This window comes from Sapajus apella, unplaced genomic scaffold (assembly GCF_009761245.1).
Source record: "Sapajus apella isolate SASKATOON/1434 unplaced genomic scaffold, GSC_monkey_1.0 scaffold49, whole genome shotgun sequence".
Lineage (NCBI taxonomy): Eukaryota > Metazoa > Chordata > Mammalia > Primates > Cebidae > Sapajus > Sapajus apella.
In genome coordinates this window covers 11,534,901-11,552,379 of record NW_022436989.1, presented here as the reverse complement: position 1 = coordinate 11,552,379, position 17,479 = coordinate 11,534,901, and the positions used below count along the sequence as shown (strand labels likewise).

Here is a 17,479-nt window from a genome sequence, read left to right as displayed (position 1 = left end):
CAAAGTGCTGGAATTACAGGCGTGAGTCACCACCCCTGGCCATGGTTTGTATTTTCTCAATGATGAATGATGTTGATTTCTTTAGCCATTTGTATATTTTCTTTGGTGAAGTGTCTATTCAAATATTGCACTTCCTCCCCAACACTTTTGAAGTATTTAAAAAAAAAATTTTTTTTGAGACAGAGTCTCACTCTGTTGCCAGGCGCCAGGCTGGAGTGCAGTGGCACAATCTCGGCTCACTACAACCTCCACCTCCTGAGTTCAAGCAATTCTCCTGCCTCAGCCTCCTGAATAGCTGGGACTACAGGCGCACACCACTATGCCCAGATAGTATTTTTAGTAGAGACAGGGTTTCACCATGTTGGCCAGGCTGGTCTTGAACTCCTGACCTCGTGATCTGCCCGCCTCGGCCTCCCGAAGTGCTGGGATTACAGGTGTGAGCCACCGCACCCGGCCTAAAATTTTTAAAATTAGTTTGGCTTCTGATTTCTGAGTTGTAATAGTTCTTTATATACTCAGAATACAACTCCTTTAACAGATACATATTTTGCAAATATTTTCTCCCATTCTTTGGCTTGCTTTTTTGTTTTCTTAACAGTGTACTTTTTTTTTTTTTAAACAAAGTCTTACCCTGTTGCCCAGGCTGGAGTGCAGTGGCATGATCATAGCTCACTGCAGCCTTAAACTCCTGGGCTCAAGCCATCCTCCCACCTCAGCCTCCCAAGTAGCTAGGACTACAGGCACATGCTACCTTGCCTGGCTTTTTTTTTTCTCTAGAGATTGGGGTTTTGCTATATTGCCCAGGCTGATCTCTAACTCCTGGGCTCAAGTGATCCCCCTGCCTCAGTCTCCCAAAGTGCTGGAATTACAGGAATGAGCCACTGTGCCAGGCCAACAGTGTACTTTGAAGAGCAAAAGTTTCAAAGTTTGATGATGACCCATTTATTGATTGCTTTTTTTAAATGAATTGTGCTTTTAGAGTCATTTGTATTAACTACGGGTTCTTATTTTTGGTATTGTCGATGCTCTGACATCTGGGGCCTTTCTGAGCCAAAAGGGGCTGCCCCTCCCAGGCAGAGTAAGCTAATTCCCAGAGACAGCAAAGGACATGCCTGCAAGCATGCCTTTCATATGTAAACTGATCAACCCAGAGCTCACACGCCCAACCACTTCCCTTAGTGGGTTCCCACACTCTGGACCATTATCTACCTGCCCTAGTCACCCCAGAACCTGGTACCAGACCACTAGGGACAGTACCTGTGGCTGAGAGCCACCAAATTGTTCAAACTGCCCAATACTAACCCTGACTAGCCTGCTTATCTTGCCTCATTCTATTTCCTCCTGTGAAAACCACGATAAAGGCTCCCACCCACAGCCCCCATCACCCCAGCCTGCTGTCTTGCTGAGTACTTCTCCACGTGGGCCTGCGTGGAGTCCCACGCCTCCCATCTCTAGGGACTGTGAGTATAACAAAAAACTCTTCCTTCATAACAATTATTTTCATATCTGTATGTCTTACCATACCCAATTAAAACAAACCTCAAGTACGATTAGAACTCACTTCTGAGAAATCTTTGCCTAACACAACCTCACAAAGATTTTCTATATGTTTTCTTCTAGAACAGAGGTCACCAAGCTATGGCCTGCGGGCCAGCGACTTGTTTTTCTAAATAAGGTTTTACTGGAACACCGCCATACTCTTCATTTTTGTCATGTTTTCGGCTGCTTTTGTGCTGTGACAGAGTTAAGCAGACCTGACAGAGACCGCACGGCACAGAAGCCTAAACCTCTGCTACCTCACCCTTTAAGAAATAGTATGATCACCTCTGTTTTAAACATTTCATAGTTTTAGCTCTTGCATTTAAATCTAAGAACCATTCTGAGTTAAATATTTTTATGATGTGAAAAGTTAAGTTTATTTTTGCGTATAAACATCCAGCTGTTTCTTCTTCAAACAAGACTATCCTTTCCACATTGAATTATGTTGGTAGTCATCAAACATTAATCAACCATATAGTTGTTTCTCAACTTTTTATTCTGTTCCGTTGATCTTCGTGTCTATTCTTCTACCAATGCCACCCCGTCACATCCACGGTGTCTTTCTAGTAAATCTTAAAATCATTCGGTATAAACCCTCCAATTTTACTCTTTTTTTCCTTCAAAATAGTTCTGGCTATTTTAGATATTTGAATTTCCATGATTTTTTAGAATTAACTTGTCAAACTCTTATTTTTTTGTTTGTTTTAAAGCCATCTCTAGTAACAAAAGAAAAAATAGGCTGGGGATGGTGGCTCACGCCTGTAATCTCAGCACTTTAGGAGGCCAAGGTGGGTGGATCACCTGAGGTCAGGAGTTAGAGACCAGCCTCGCCAACATGGCAAAACTCTAAGACCCATTTTCTATTAACTACATGTTGTTATTTTTGGTATTGTCGATGCTCGGACATCTGGGGCCTTGCTGAGCCTAAAGGGGCTGCCCCTCTTTTGTATACAAAATACTAAAGTTAGCCGGGTGCGGTGGTTCATGCCTGTAACCCCAGCACTTTGGGAGGCTGAGGAGGGTGGATCACGAGGTCAGGGGTTCGAGACCAGCCTGACCAACATGGTAAAACTCGGTCTTTACTTAAAAATACAAAAATTAGCTGGGCATGGTGATGCACACCTGTAATCCCAGCTACTTGGGAGGCTGAGGCAGGAGAATTGCTTGAACCTGGGAGGTGGAGGTTGCGGTGAGCCAAGACTGCGCCACTGCCCTCCAGCCTGGGCAACAGAGTGAGACTGTCTCAAAATAAATAAATAAATAAAACAAAATGCTAAATTTTTGTATTTTTAGTAGATACTAAAAATACAAAATTTAGTCAGGCTCAGTGGCGTGCAGCTGTAGAGTCAGCTACTTGGGAGGCTGAGACAGGAGAATTGCTTGAGCCTGGGAGGTAAGGATTGCAGCAAGCCGAGATCACACCATTCCGCTCCAGCCTGGGTGACAGAACAAGACCTTGTCTCAAAAACAAAACAAACCAAACCTGCTGAGATTTTGTGTGGGTTGCTTTGAATCTATAGATCAATTTAGAATTAACATCTTAATCCTACTGAGTCTTTCAATCCATTCACATGGTATTTCTGTATACTTTGGTCTTTCTAAACTTCTGTCAGCCCCTTGGGAGGCCAAGGGGAGTGAATCACCCGGGGTCAGGAGTTTGAGACCAGCCTGGCCAGCATGGTGAAACCCCCATCTCTACTAAAAATACAAAAAATTAGCTGGGCGTGGTGGTGTGTGCCTGTAATCCCAGCTACTCAGAAGGCTGAGACGGGAGAATCCCTTGAACCCAGGAGGCGGAGATTGCAGCGAGCCAAGATGGCGCCACCACACTCCAGTCCGGGCAACAAGAGCAAAATTCTGTCTCCCCCTCTCTCCCCCAAAAAAGAAACTCAGTATATCTAAAAGATACCTGCACCCCCATGTTTATTGCAGCAGAATTCACAATTGCCAGGATAGGAAGTCACCCTGTGTTTATCAATGGATGAAAAGAGAAAGAAAATGTGCTATGTACACACAACAAAATACTATCCAGCCATAAAAAAGAAATAAAATCCCATCATTTGTAGCAACAGGGATGGAACTGCAGGTTATTTTGCTAAATGAAGTACTCCAGGCACGGAAAGGCAAATCCTGCATGTTCTCACTCACACGTGGGAACGAAAACGTGGCTCCCGTGGAGATAGAGAGTAGACTGATGGTTATCAGAGGTTGGGAAGAAAAGTAGTGGGGGGGAGGATGGAGAGAAGTCGGATGATAGGTACAAAAATGCAGTCAGCTAGAGGAAATACGTTCTAGTGTTCTATAGGACAGCAGGAAAACTACAGTTCATAATTTATAGTTAATATATTTATGGTATATTTCAAAATAGCTCAAATAGAAGAATTGTAATGTTCCCAACACCAAGAAAAGATAAATGTTGGAATTACCCTGATTTGATCATTACTCATCACATACATATATCAAAATAACACATGTATCCCAAAATATGTACAACTATGATATATCCCCTCCAGAAAAAGAACCCCTTTTCTTTTCCTTTTTTTTTTTTTTTTTTGAGACAGAGTTTTGCTCTTGTTGCCCAGGCTAGAGTGCAATAGCGCCTTCTTGGCTCACTGCAACCTCCCCTACCACGTTCAAGCGATTCTCCTGCCTCAGTCTCCCAAGTAGCTCAGATTACAGGCATGCACCACCACACCCAGCTAATTTTGTATCTTTTGTAGAGATGGGGTTTCACCTTGTTGGTCATGCTGGTCTTGAACTCCTGATCTTAGGTGATCTAGCTGCTTCAGCCTTCCAAAGTGCTGGGATTATAGATGTGAGCCACTGCACCTGGCCAAGAACAGCCTTTCATTTCTACCTTGTCTGTGGCCTCCCAAACCAAAATACAGGTCTCAGCCCATTTCAAGGGCTCCCCACCTGGTCCTCGATCTCCTTGACTCCCCTTGGACCCAAGAAGTATGGCTTCTCTGCCTTTCCCTCTAGTGGATGGCCTTGGACAAAACCCGCCTCACACTGACAGAGACAGAAGGGGTAATCCAAGGGAGGTGAGTGAGAAGTTACCTGCAGCAGAGGGAACTTTTGAGAGAAGAAACCAGGTAGCCATGAGGCCTTCAAAAACAGAAGGCTGTCGAGGCAGACTCGAAGGGAGAATATATGTGAATTAGCAAGCGCAGGAGATAAAGAGAGCACTAAGTATTAGAAAGAAGTGAAAATGGGGCCGGGCGCGGTGGCTCATGCCTGTAATCCCAGCACTTTGGGAGGTTGAGGCGAGTGGATCACTTGAGGCCAAGAGTTCGAGACCAGCCTGGCCAACATGGCAACCCCCACCCCTCCCGTCTCTACTAAAAATACAACAATTAGCTGGGCGTGGTGGCAGGCACCTGTAATCCCAGCTACTCGGGAGGCTGAGGCAGGAGACTCTCTTGAACCCAGGAGGGAGAGGCTGTAGTGAGTTAAGATCACATCATTGCACTCCAGCCTGGGTGACAGAGTAAGATTCCATCTCAAAAAAAAAAAAAAAAAAAAAAGTGAAAATAGGAATAGGGAAAGGATAAGGAGATTTTTAATTTTTTAAAAAGCTGTGTTAAGGCTGGGCACGGTGGCTCACGCCTGTAATCCTAGCACTTTGGGAGGCCAAGGTGGGTGGATCACCTGAGGTCAGGAGTTCAAGACCAATCTGGCCATCATGGTGAAACCCCACCTTTATAAAAAAATAATAAAATAAAATAAATAAAAAGCTGTGTTAAGCTAATCAAGTTCCATGAGATCATGCAGAGGTGCGGCTACCATAGTATCTAAAGGACTCTGAAGCGGGCAGCCTGCCTGGTTCGAACCCTCCCCCCCCCCCAATTATTCACTGTGCAATCCTGGGTAAGTTACCTAAACTCTGTGCCTCAGTTTCCTCATTTGTGACGGTTGTTGTAAGTGTCAAGTTATTGCATGTAAAGTACTGCAGACAACTCCTGGCCCTTAAGCACAAGAGACCTGTTTTTAGCTCTTTCATCATATGTACCTATGAGTTCATCCACCTGGATTTTACTGGCATTCCAAGATGTCCTTGCACAGTGCCAAAAGTTGTTGTTCACAATTGTACTCACAGTCTGTGTACTCTTATTAGAATATGGGCAGGAGCTTGGATGGATTTGCCTACTAGAGAAAGTGGGCATGTAGGGAGCATTTTTAAAATATTTGCATTGAGGTGGTCTTTCATTGCAGTGGGAGCAGAATTTGACAGGCAGTAGGGTGGTGAGGTGCAGCTCCACACTCACCAGCTGAGCCGTGTGAGCAAATATTGGACTCCTTTATTTTTGAAACAGAGTCTCACTCTGTTGCCCAGGCTGGAGTGCAGTGGTACAATCTTACCTCACTGCAGCTTCTGCTTCCCGGATTCAAGTGATTTTCGTGCCTCAGCCTCCTGAGTAGCTGGGACTACAGGTGCGCACCGCCATGCCCGGCTAATGTTTTTTGAATTTCAGTAGAGGCAGGGTTTCACCATGTTGGACAGTCTGGTCTTGAAATCCTGACCTCTGGTGATCAGCCTGCCTCGGCCTCCCAAAGTGCTGGGGTTACAGGTGGGAGCCACCGAGCCCAGCCATCAGGCTCCTTCTACCGTGTGTTACATTTAATCATTCGACTTGCATAACTCTAGCTTCCTGCCTGCCCTAGACACGTGCGGCTTTGTTGCAAAACTGACATGCTTTAAAATTAATTTGAAATGCATGCATCTGTTGCTATCCCAAAGATGGCAATAGAGCTGCACGGCATTTCTAGAGACCACCACCATTTCCTTCCTTCCTGAGCAGAGCATTTAACTTCCTTCTCAAACTACTGACTATCTGGGGCAGTGTGCCATGATGCCCCGGGGAAGCTCTGTGGATCTGGAAGGCAGCTTGGGACATCTGGTCTGGCCAGCCCACCCACGTAATGCATTCAGCAGACCTGCCACCTACACAGAGGGCTGAGCCTCTGAGCTCCCACAGGCTCTGCCCTATAAGCAAAGACTGAAGATTCTTTGTTCATAAAGAAAAGAGAAGAAAGAAAAGAGGCAATTAAACAGAATGGCAGGAGCTCGCAGTCTGTCAGTTTCTGGAGAGCCATGCCAGGATCTCGCCTATCTTTGTAGGCTGCTCAGTAGAAATGAGGCACCCAGTGGGTGCTGGCTGATGTCTCCCTCCTCTCCCTTGGCAGGGTCCCTTCTGAGGGCCCCACTCCTCCATCTGCAGCAATCCCCTGCACCCCCGTGGGCTTCCTTCTTCCCGCCACCTCTGCGTGCTGGGCCCTCTGGGTTCTGTCTTCCTCCTACTGGGAGCTCCTTTCCAAATGACCTCCTGTCCTCTGTGGGCCCAGACCTCCGCTTCTGTGCTATGAATCCCCCGTCTCCAACTCTGGCCGGATCTCTCTTCTCAATACCCAGTGGCCACTTCCATCCATGTCCCCCAGGCATCTTAAATTCAGCATTTCCAAAGCGGAATTCGCAAGTTTCCCAGATGCTCTTGCACCTGGGTTCCTCGTCCAGCCCAGGACACCACCTTTCCCCGACTCACTCTGCCTAAAACCCAACTCTTCTTTGACGTCTCCCTCCCTCTTTCCCTCATGCCTAACGATAGTAATGGTGTTGCTGATATGTGTTGCGTACATCCAGCGTGCTGTTTCCTTTGATACACCTGTTGCATGAGGTAGGTGCTGCTATCAGCAGCATTTCGTAGATGAGGAAGTGGGGTGCAGAGAGCTGGCTCAAGGTGACAGAGCTGATGGAGAGCGAGGCTGAGACTGGCGTCTGTTTGATTCCAGAGTCTGAGCCTTTTGTGCCACTCTGCCTACCCTTGATCACCACATGCCCTAAAAACAAAACAAAACCCAAAACGCTCCACCACTCAACAATTTTGGTGACCACTATCCCATCTCTGTGAGGGCTGGGAGTCCCCAGAAAACACAGAAGTAGCTCCCAGGCCTATAATTCACCCCAAGGCTTTTGGCTCTAAAAATCTGGTAAACAGCCACCTTGGCCCAAGCCAACACCGCATGGCCCGGCTTCCCCTGGGCCCAGCAAGGCTGAAATCGAGTCTAGAAGGTGGAAAGGAGGGAAGGGAGGCTCCTCTGTCCTTCTCGCTTCAGAGAAAACCTTCGCCAGTCTCAGCGTCATCAGTACACATGTGGCCTGCTCTTCAGCGGACCTCGCCGGTATTGCCTTCCAGGATTTCAGGCAGAGATGGGGCCCCTGAGGCCGCCCTGGGAAGCCTGAGGTGTGGAGGGGGATTCAGGATGTGCTTCTGTTTGTGTGTGTGCAAGTGTGAGTATGAGTGTGTGTGTGTGAATGCGGAGGTGGCTGAGTGTATGCATGTGTGTGTATGTGTATTTGAGTGTCATGTGGGTGTGGTGTGTGTACGTGTGCGCATGTGTATGTAAATGTAATTTTGTGGGTGTGTGTGCATGAGTGTGTGTATGTGTGAGAGTGTCATGTAGGTATGTGTGTTGTGTGTGTGAATGTGGACGTGCATTGGGTGGCTGTATACAAGTGAGTGTTAAGTGTATGTGTGTGCATGGGTGAGGGTGGGTGAGTGTTGTGTGGGTGTGAGTGCTATGTGGAGGTGAGTGTGGTGTGAGTGTGCATGAGTGTGCGTGTGTGTGAGAGCATGTTATGTGTGAGTGTGGATGTGCATGTGGGTGAGTGTATACATGTGGGTGAGTGTTATGTGGGTGTATGTGTATGCGGGGGTGAGTGTTGTGTGAGTGTGTGTGAGTGTGTGGTGTGTGTGGACACAGAATTTATCTGATCCCAAACCATTTTCATACCCATTCTCCCATTCGGAGGCCCGTGAAATGCCCCAAGCACTCCCAGTCCCTCCCTGCCTGTGGAAGGGACGCCCCTCCGCGGCCTCCTGCGTGGACGGGACGCCCCTCCGCGGCCTCCTGCGTGGACGGGACGCCCCTCCGCGGTCTCCTGCGTGGACGGGACGCCCCTCTGTGGTCTCCTAGCACAGCCCACCTTGCCACAGTGGCCATTTCCTGCTTGCATGGGTAATTATTTGTATCATCTTCTCTGCTCCTTTTAACTAGACGCCTCCTGAAGACACACAGCGTTCAGTCTGTCATTGTCTTCCCAAAACCACCTGCACACAGTAGGTGCTCAACAAATAGCTGGCGAAGGCCGGGCACAGTGGCTCACACCTGTCATTCCAACACTTTGGGAGGCCAAGATACGAGGATCCCTTGAGCCCATGAGTTCGAGACCAGCCTGGTCAACAGAGAGAAACCGGTTTCAATTTAAAATGTATATAACTGCTGAACTCGTATCAACCCAACCCCCCACTCAGTGCTCTCCACAGGGTCTCTGGGGTGTTTTCTCTCCCCTACATTTCTGCTTTCAGCCCCAGGACACCTGCCCCAGCAGCCTGGGGTGAGTAGGTGGGTGCTTCGGTAAGGGTGAACTCCACATGACATCAACATCCCTGGTCTGCAAGTCGTCACAGAGAGGCTAAGAACGCGGCTGAGGCGCTGGAGGGGCGGTGCGTGGTGACTTGGCAGTAGGAGCAGCGCCTTCCCACGCACTTCACCTGCCTCTGCAAGATGATAGCGACGGCAGCGTTGGCAAAGCTCTGAGTGACGTCAGACCCCAAGTCACAGCACTGTAAAAACAGGCCTAGTGTTTTCAGGGTCGGAAAAAGTCATTTTTCAGTGTGCTGAAATAATGTACAGCAAGTTGAAAATGGATTTGAATGAACTAAAAAGCCGAAGAGAGAAGGCAGCCTGATGCACGGCTGACTCTGCTCTTTGATGTGGAAATGAAGCCTAGCCTCCTGGGGCTTGGCCTTTGTAAAGATCAGCCTCGGAAGATGGAACTTGCCAGTGAAGGCATCTGTCCCCCGCACCGGTGTCCCAGGCTCTGGCCCCGGCCCACAAAAAGGAGACACTGTTGAGCAGAGCTGCCGCTAGGCAGGGGCTCGCTGGTGACTGCAGCTGGTTCAGCTTTTCTTGTTTCCATTTTGCTGTGGTCACTTGACTTTAGAAGTTGCTGGAGGTACCTTTCCACCCCCTGCTCAGACCAAGGGCTGGGTTGGTTTTGCAGGTGGAATCACTTTCCCTTTTCTCTGGACTTGATTTTCAGGCCAGTGGACTTGCACAGCCTTCGTTTTGCCTGCTGTCCCTCCTCCCGTCCTTGGCTGTGTTCCTGAATGTTAGGACAGTGTTCGTAAGGGAGGGTGGGTTGGAGCAGAATGAAAACTCAACCATTTTTGCCTGACAGCGGATTTAATAGAGGTTTTAGTAGAGGAGACCTTAGCATTTAACTAACGATTTATTAAATATATGTTTTCCATATGTCTTCTTACAAGAGATTTTCAACATCAACCTTGTATTAAAGAACAGAATACACGTAAAATTTCCGTTTTGTCCCCATCATGCAGAAACAGAAGTTTCCAGTAGATGGCGCCAAAGGCTGCCTTTTCTCCGCCTCCCCGCGCGCTCTGGGTCGTTTCGCGATCAGCACGTTCTCTCTGAGAAAATGACGTTTCCTTCTCCGCGCAGACCCACGCGAGGTGCGCGCCGCCGCGGAGAGTCCCGGTAAGATGCCGGGCAAGCAAAGCAGCCCCGGGGGCTGCAGCCCTGGGCGGTAAAGCCAGCCGCCAGGAATCCCGGTGTGCACATCGCTGACGGGTTTTCGTGCCGGCTCCGTCTCGGAGCGGCGGCCCTGCAGGCCCGGGGGTCGGGGCTGCCTCCCGTCCGCTGCCCCCGTCCCCCCACCGGCGCCCAGCGAAGCAGCTGCCCGGACGCTTTGAGAAGGTGAGTGCTGGAACTCCAGGACAGGAAGAAGACTCTGATCTCGGTCTTCAAAGACCACAAAGCGTGAGCTCCCCCGGCCTGGCCACGTGGCGAGGCTGTACCCGGGCGAGCGGGAAGGAAAACGCCGCGCTCCGAGTTCCAATTACTGCCGGCGGCCGAGTCAGCTGGTGCTCAAACCCTCTCGCCCCGAAGAAGGGGCTGGATTCCTTTTCATGCCTTGCTTAAGGGAGGGGAGGGGAGAGCCTAGCTGACGCGGAATTTACAGAAGCAGAACAAGCAAGTTAGATACGGAGGCTGGTCACTAGGAGGCAGGGGGTCCCCATGATTGCTGATGACTAAGGAGAGTATCCGCAAGTGGTTCCCATGATGGCTGGTTACCAAGGCGGGTATTTGGTACTTGCCGTACCGTCAATCAACGGGGTATTCACAATAGCGAGTGGGCTTGCGGAGCAGGATATGGCTACAATGGTTATACGTTTCTATAGTTCTGAGTGCAGCATGACCCAGGTGTGCGCTCAAGGGGGAAATGGTGGGAGCGGTGAGGCGGAGGTTAAGATGGAGTCTGTCTGGCTCTCAGCAAGATGGAGTCTGTGAGGCTAACACAGGGTAGGTTAGCACAAGGCCTTGTCTCTAAAACAAAAATTTAAATCAAAAAAATTAGCCAGACATGGTGGCGTGCTTGAGCCAGGGAGGTCAAAGCTGCAGTGAGCTGTGATCATGCTACTGCATTCTAACCTGGGCAATGAGCAAGACCCCATCTCAACAAACGATCAAGTAAAAACAAAAAACAAAACCAAACCCCACGAGATCCTAAGGTTCCCAAGGCCTCTCTTCTTGCATTGGGCCCATGACTCTGCCTCAGGGTGTGACCAGGACATGAATGGAGAAGAAGGATAGGGAAATGGTAAAGGGGACAGGATTGTCCCCAAGTACTTCCCCAGTTTTGGGGAAGAGTGCTGGCAGGTGAGGAAACCAGAGAATGAGAAACCCCGGCTGAACACTGACGTTGAGCCTGAATGCTAATGTATTGCCATCTGCATGCGTAGCTCAGTGTAAACTGCAAAGAGATGTGCTTCTTGGCCTCCAGGAATTAACGATCAGGTGGAAAGAAAGTTCATTCCGCCCAGGGATGCATTGGAGCCAGCTGACACCCATGAGCTGACCGCTCACATCTCTGCGCAATGACACCATGACATAGCGTCAGTAGTTTTGAATCCGCCATGTAGGAGTATTCACACCACAGAAATCAGCAAACTCCACAAATCAGGGCTCCCTCCTCCCCCTCACCGAGAGCTGAATGTTAAACATTTCCCTGAACATTGGTGATTCTGCCTCGCTATAGCACAAACTGCTTAAATAAAGGTAGGATAGGACCTTTTGCCACAGTCAGAAAGCAATTGAAAGCGTCATGGGCTTGGGTGTAAGGTCAAGCTCTTCCACTGATTGACTATCTGACTCTGATGATCTCTGCCTCAGCTTCTGCCTCTCTTTAATGAGACTAATACTATCTACCCTACTTAGTTACAGAGTGGCTGGGTGGCTCACATGAGATCAGTCTGTGTGAATGCTATTAAATTATAATGGATTTGATCACGGTAACAGAGGCAGCCTTAAAATTCGTAAAATTATGAGAATGAGGCCTACTGATTCCCAGTTTTATAAGGAATACATATGATAATGCATACTTGTTTCATTTCCCATTTATTTAACAGCACTTATTCATGCTTCCCATATACTAGACACTGCTAGTTGGCAGTCTGAAGATGTAAAAACACTTTGTAGATTACAAAGTTTTTTTTTTTTTTTTTTTTTTTTTGAGGCAGTCTTGCTCTTGTCACCAGGCTGGAGTGCAATGGCACAATCTCAGCTCACTGCAACATCCAATTCCCTCATTCAAGTGATTCTCCTGCCTCAGCCTCCCAAGTAGCTGGGATTACAGGCACTCGCCACCACGCCCAGCTAATTTTTGTGTCTTTAGTAGACATGGAGTTTCACCGTGTTGGCCAGGATGGCCTCGATCTCCTGATCTTGTGATCCCCCTGCCTTGGCCTCCTAAAGTGCTGGGATTACAGGCGTGAACCACCATGCCCTGCAAGCTTTCCAGATACAGTCTCACTCTGTCTCCCAGGCTGGAGTGCAATGGCGTGATCTTGGCTTATTTCAACTTCTGCCTCCTGGGTTCAAACGATTCTCCTGTCTCAGACTCCCAAGTGGCTGGGACTACAGGCATGGATCACCACGCCCAGCTAATTTTTGTATTTTTAGTAGAGATGGGGTTTCACCATGTTGGCCAGGCTGGTCATGAACTCCTGACCTCAAGTGATCCGTCCACCTTGGCCTCCCAAAGTGCTGGGATTACGGGTGTGAGCCATGGAGCCCAGCTGATTACAAAGCTTTTATGCAAGTCTTTTGTAAAGTAGAAGGCATCGTGCAAGGAAAAATATTGTTGTTTTTCTCAACTTTCTTCATCTCTTCCAGTCTGGACACACTTGCGTTTTCACTACAACACAACCTGCAACTAGTATTATACCCTGATTTTATACCCTAATATTATACCAAGTATTAGACCAATGGTGTAGAAATGAAACCAAGACAAGAAAACATCCTTGCAATATTTCGTTGACTAAAAAAAGGCCATACCAAAATTTGTACAACATAATTTCTATGTATGTCTTATGAATCGAGAAGAATATACATTGAAATATTCACAGTGGCTATCTCTAGGTGGTAAGATCATTTTAATTAGCCTTTCTTGCTCATGTGTAATTTTTACTTTCGCTACAAGAATTGCCTGTGAAATTTTGGAGATAAAAACTGAGAAATAAAAGATCTTCAGGCAGCTACTTATTTTGTAGAATTACAAATGTGGCTTGAAAGGAGCTTTACAGATCATCTGCTTTCATAAGATGGGGAAACTGAGGCTGAGGGAGATGGAGAAGAAGTAACAGAGTGTCAGGCCTTTCTCTGATTTTGCATTATCTTTTTTTCTCTCCAAATGTATGTGCAGAGCTTTCAAAATTAATCTAAACCTGTATACTTTATAATTAGATTCTCATCTTTCATTATCTTTCCACTTTTTGATGTATCTGCTTCCTCTAGTATGGTCATTTTTCTTCGCCTTGTTTCTATTTTTTTTTTTTTTTTTTTTTGAGGCAGAGTTTTGCTCTTGTTGTCCAGGCTGGAGTGCAATGACATGATCTTGGCTCACCACAACCTCCGCCTCCCGGGTTCAAGAGATTCTCCTGCCTCAGCCTCCCAAGTAGCTGGGATTATAGGCATGTGCCACCACACCCAGCTAATTTTGTATTTTTTAGTAGAGATGAGGTTTCTCCATGTTGGCCAGGATAGTCTCGAACTCCTGACCTCAGGCGATCCACCCGCCTTGGCCTCCCAAAGTGTCGGGATTACAAAGCGTGTGCCACCGAGCCTGGCCTCTAATTTTTTTTTTTTAACGTTCAACTGACTGCTTGGTTTCTCTTCTCTTTGAAAGACTCTGGATGTAAATAAGCCTTTTATTCCAATCAGTGGCCTCTTTAATCATTTCTTCTCACATTTGCTTTCTGGTCTCTACCAACTAATTTCTTAGAAATTTGCAAGGGTGAATCACAATGCCTCTGAGCCATGATACCCAGAATCAGAAAACTGCTTTTTTAATTTGATGTAGATTGAAGTGTTTTTCATCCATGTAATAGGATACAATGTAATATACCGGCCTTTGCTTTCTGGACCTCAGGGTTTACATTTGCCAAGTGGATGTTTTCCCAGCTCGTATGATGACTGCTTCTTGCTGAAAGCATCTTGGAAAATCTGAAGCCCTTTCCACCTCAACAGCACAGGCCGGGTGGGTGTGGAGGGCTCACCCCTGTAATTCCAGCAGTTTTGGGGACAGAGGCAGGAGGATTACTTGAGTTCAGGAGTCCAAGACAAGACTAGGCAACATAGTAAGATCCTGTCTCTATTAAAAATAAATTAGCTGGCCATGGTGGCACATGTGAGCTATGATCGTGGCACTGCACGCCAACCCAGGAGCTCAGATGAGCTGCCTGCTTTGGCTCCCAAAGTGCTGGGATTATAGGCATGAGCCACTGCACCTGGCCATTAGCAGCCTGATTTAAAAAGGTAAAAAGAAATATGGCAATAATTGTAATAATGTAATCAATATTAAAAATGGTTATTGGGGGCCAGACACAGTGGCTCACACCTGTAATCCCAGCACTTTGGGAGGCCAAGGTGGGTGGATCACCTGAAGTCAGGAGTTCGAGACCAGCCTGACCAACATGGAGAAACCCAGTCTCTACAAAAAAATACAAAATTAGCTAGGCGAGGTAGCACATGCCTGTAATCCCAGCTTTTTGGGAGGCCGAGGCAGGAGAATCGATTGAACCAGGGAGATGGAGGTTGCGGTGAGCCGAGAGTGCCATTATACTCCAGCCTGGGCAACAAAAGTGAAACTCCATCTCAAAAAAAAAAAAAATTATTGTTGTTACATTCTTTTGCTCCTACAAAGTCTTCAAAACCCAGTGTGGCTTTTACACTGAGGGCGCGTCTCTGTTCCAATAGCCACAGCGGAAGTGGTCAGCAGCCGCCTGAGGCTGGCGGCCTGCAGGCTGGACAGCACCGGTCCAGGTGTATCCAGCAACGTACTGAGGATGGCAGGATGGAAAGGAGGAGTATGAAATCGTCCCTGGAATGTCCAAGCGGATTCAATGTTATTGGTTAAAGATGTCCACTAGGTGGCGCTATATTCAAGGAATGAAAATTTACTATGTGGCAGGGATTATTAATATATGCAATTATTTGTAGATATAATTCAGCATCTCCACCATCCCTGCAAGATGAGTAAGAGGACCTTCATTTCGCAGATGAGGAAAATGAACCTGAAGTAACATCGGTGTCTAGTGAAAGGGTTTCTAGCTGGCAAGCAGAGGAGGCAGGAATCAAGCCCAGCGTGTCTGGTGACGGAGCCCAGAGGGTTCCCAGATCTGCACCCTTCATCCTCACCCATCTGCCAGCCACACAGAGGTCCTGGATGTCTGGTGGGCGATGAGCAAGTGACTGAGAGTCCATGTGATGAGGTTGCTCAGGCTGATGTGACAACAGTGAGAAGAGGTGTCTCATCTCATCCCTAACCAGACAGCCTTAGGGACGGCATCTTGGAGCCGCCAACTGAGGAGAGCGACATCCCTGATAAAGAGGCAGATTCACCGACCTCATCTTTGTCATTGCACAAAATGGCGCCCTACAGCCTACTGGTGACATGGCTGCAGAAAGCTCTGGGTGTGCGGCAGAACCACGTGGCCTCAGTCCTGTGCCAACGGGCCAAGGTGGCAATGAGCCACTTTGAGCCCAATAAGTACATCCACTATGACCTAGAGAAGAGCATTAACATTGTTCGCCAGGGCCGGGTGCGGTGGTTCATGCCTATAATCCCAGCACTTTGGGAGGCCAAGGCAGGCAGATCACGAGGTCAGGAGTTCGGGACCAGCCTGGCCAATATGGTGAAACCCCATCTCTACAAAACAAATAAAGAATTAGCCAAGCATGGTGGTGCACGCCTGTAGTCCCGGCTACTCTCTTGGGAGGCTGAGGCAGGAGAATCACTGGAACCCGGGAGGCAAAGGTTGCAGTGAGCTGAGATCACGCCACAAAACAAAACAAAACAACAAACATTGACCTGGGGCTCTCAGCAGCCATGGCCACGCAGGCACTGGCCCATGGCCTCAAGTGCAAGTCCCAGTTCGCCATCACTCCAGGCTCTGAGCAGATCCGCGCCACTGTTGAGCAGGACGGCTACGCACAGATCTTGAAGGATGAGGGCGGAATTGTCCTGGCCAGTGCTTGTGGCCCCTGCATTGGCCAGTGGGGCAGGAAGGACATCAAGAAGGGAGAGAAGGACACAATTGTCACATCCTACAACAGGAACTTCATGGGCTGCAACACCGCGAACTCTGAGACCCATGCCTTCATCATGTCCCGAGATTGTCACAGCCCTGGCCATTGTGGGACCCCTCAAGTTCAACCCAGAGACTGACTACCTGACCAGCAAGGGTGGTGAGAAGTTCAGGCTATAGGCTTCGGGTACAGATGGGCTTCCCTAAGCAGTTTGACCCAGGGAAGGACACCTACCAGCACCTCCCCACAAGGACAGCCGCAGGCAGCACGTGGTCGTGAGCCCCACTAGCCAGCGCCTGCAGCTCCTGGAGCCTTTTGACAAGTGGGATGGCAAGGACCTGGAGGACCTGCAGATCTTCATCATGGTCAAAGGGAAGTGTATGACTGACCACATCTCGGCTGCCGGTCCCTGGCTCAGGCTCCATGGCAGTTGGACAGCATCTCCAGCAACCTGCTCATCGGTGCCGTCAATGCTGAAAACGGCAAGGCCAACTCCCTGCGCAGTGCGGTCACCCAGGAGTTTGGCCCTGCTCTTGACACTGCCCTCTACTAAAAGAAACATGGCCTAAGGTGGCTGGCGATCAGAGACGAGAACTACAGGGAGGGCTTGAGCCAGGTGTACACAGCGCTGGAGTGACCTCGGGGGCCCATCCATCATCACCGAGGGCTTTGCCAAGATCCACAAGACCAATTATCAAGCACCCCAGTGGGACCTAGCAGACAATCCTCCTAAACCACACCTTTGGTGCTGGCAGCACCTTCAACAGAATTAAGGAGTTGCAGCAGTGAGGGTGGCACCTCCCGTTCCTACCCCCTGCACCCAGTGCTGGCGTCATGTTCAAGTTCAGCGCCATGTGCGCCATCAGCGATCCGATCCATCCAGCCATGACTTTTTTTTATCTTTTGAAATGGAGTCTTGCCCTGTTGTCCAGGCTGGAGTGCAGTGGCACCCCATGGCTTTTTTTTTTTTTTTTTTTAAAGGAGGCTTGCTCTGTCACCCAGGCTGGAGCGCAGTGGCACGATCTTGGCTCACTGCAACCTCCGCCTCCTGGGTTCAAGCAATTCTCCTGCCTCAGCCTCCTGAGTAGCTGGGATTACAGGCGCCTACCACCATGCCCAGCTAATTTTCTGTATTTTTAGTAGAGACAGGCTTTTACCCCGTTAACCAGGATGGCCTCGGTCTCCTAACCTCATGTTTTGCCACCTTGACCTTCTAAAGTGCTGGGATTACAGGCGTGAGCCACCGTGCCTGGCCCCAGTCATGCCTTCT

At 48.5% G+C, this 17,479-nt stretch overlaps 1 pseudogene; it reads left to right on the top strand.

The window, feature by feature from the left end:
* Nucleotides 1–15,548: 15,548 nt before the first annotated feature.
* LOC116525908 lies at nucleotides 15,549–17,137 on the top strand (annotated as a pseudogene).
* The last annotated feature ends 342 nt before the right edge of the window (nucleotides 17,138–17,479 follow it).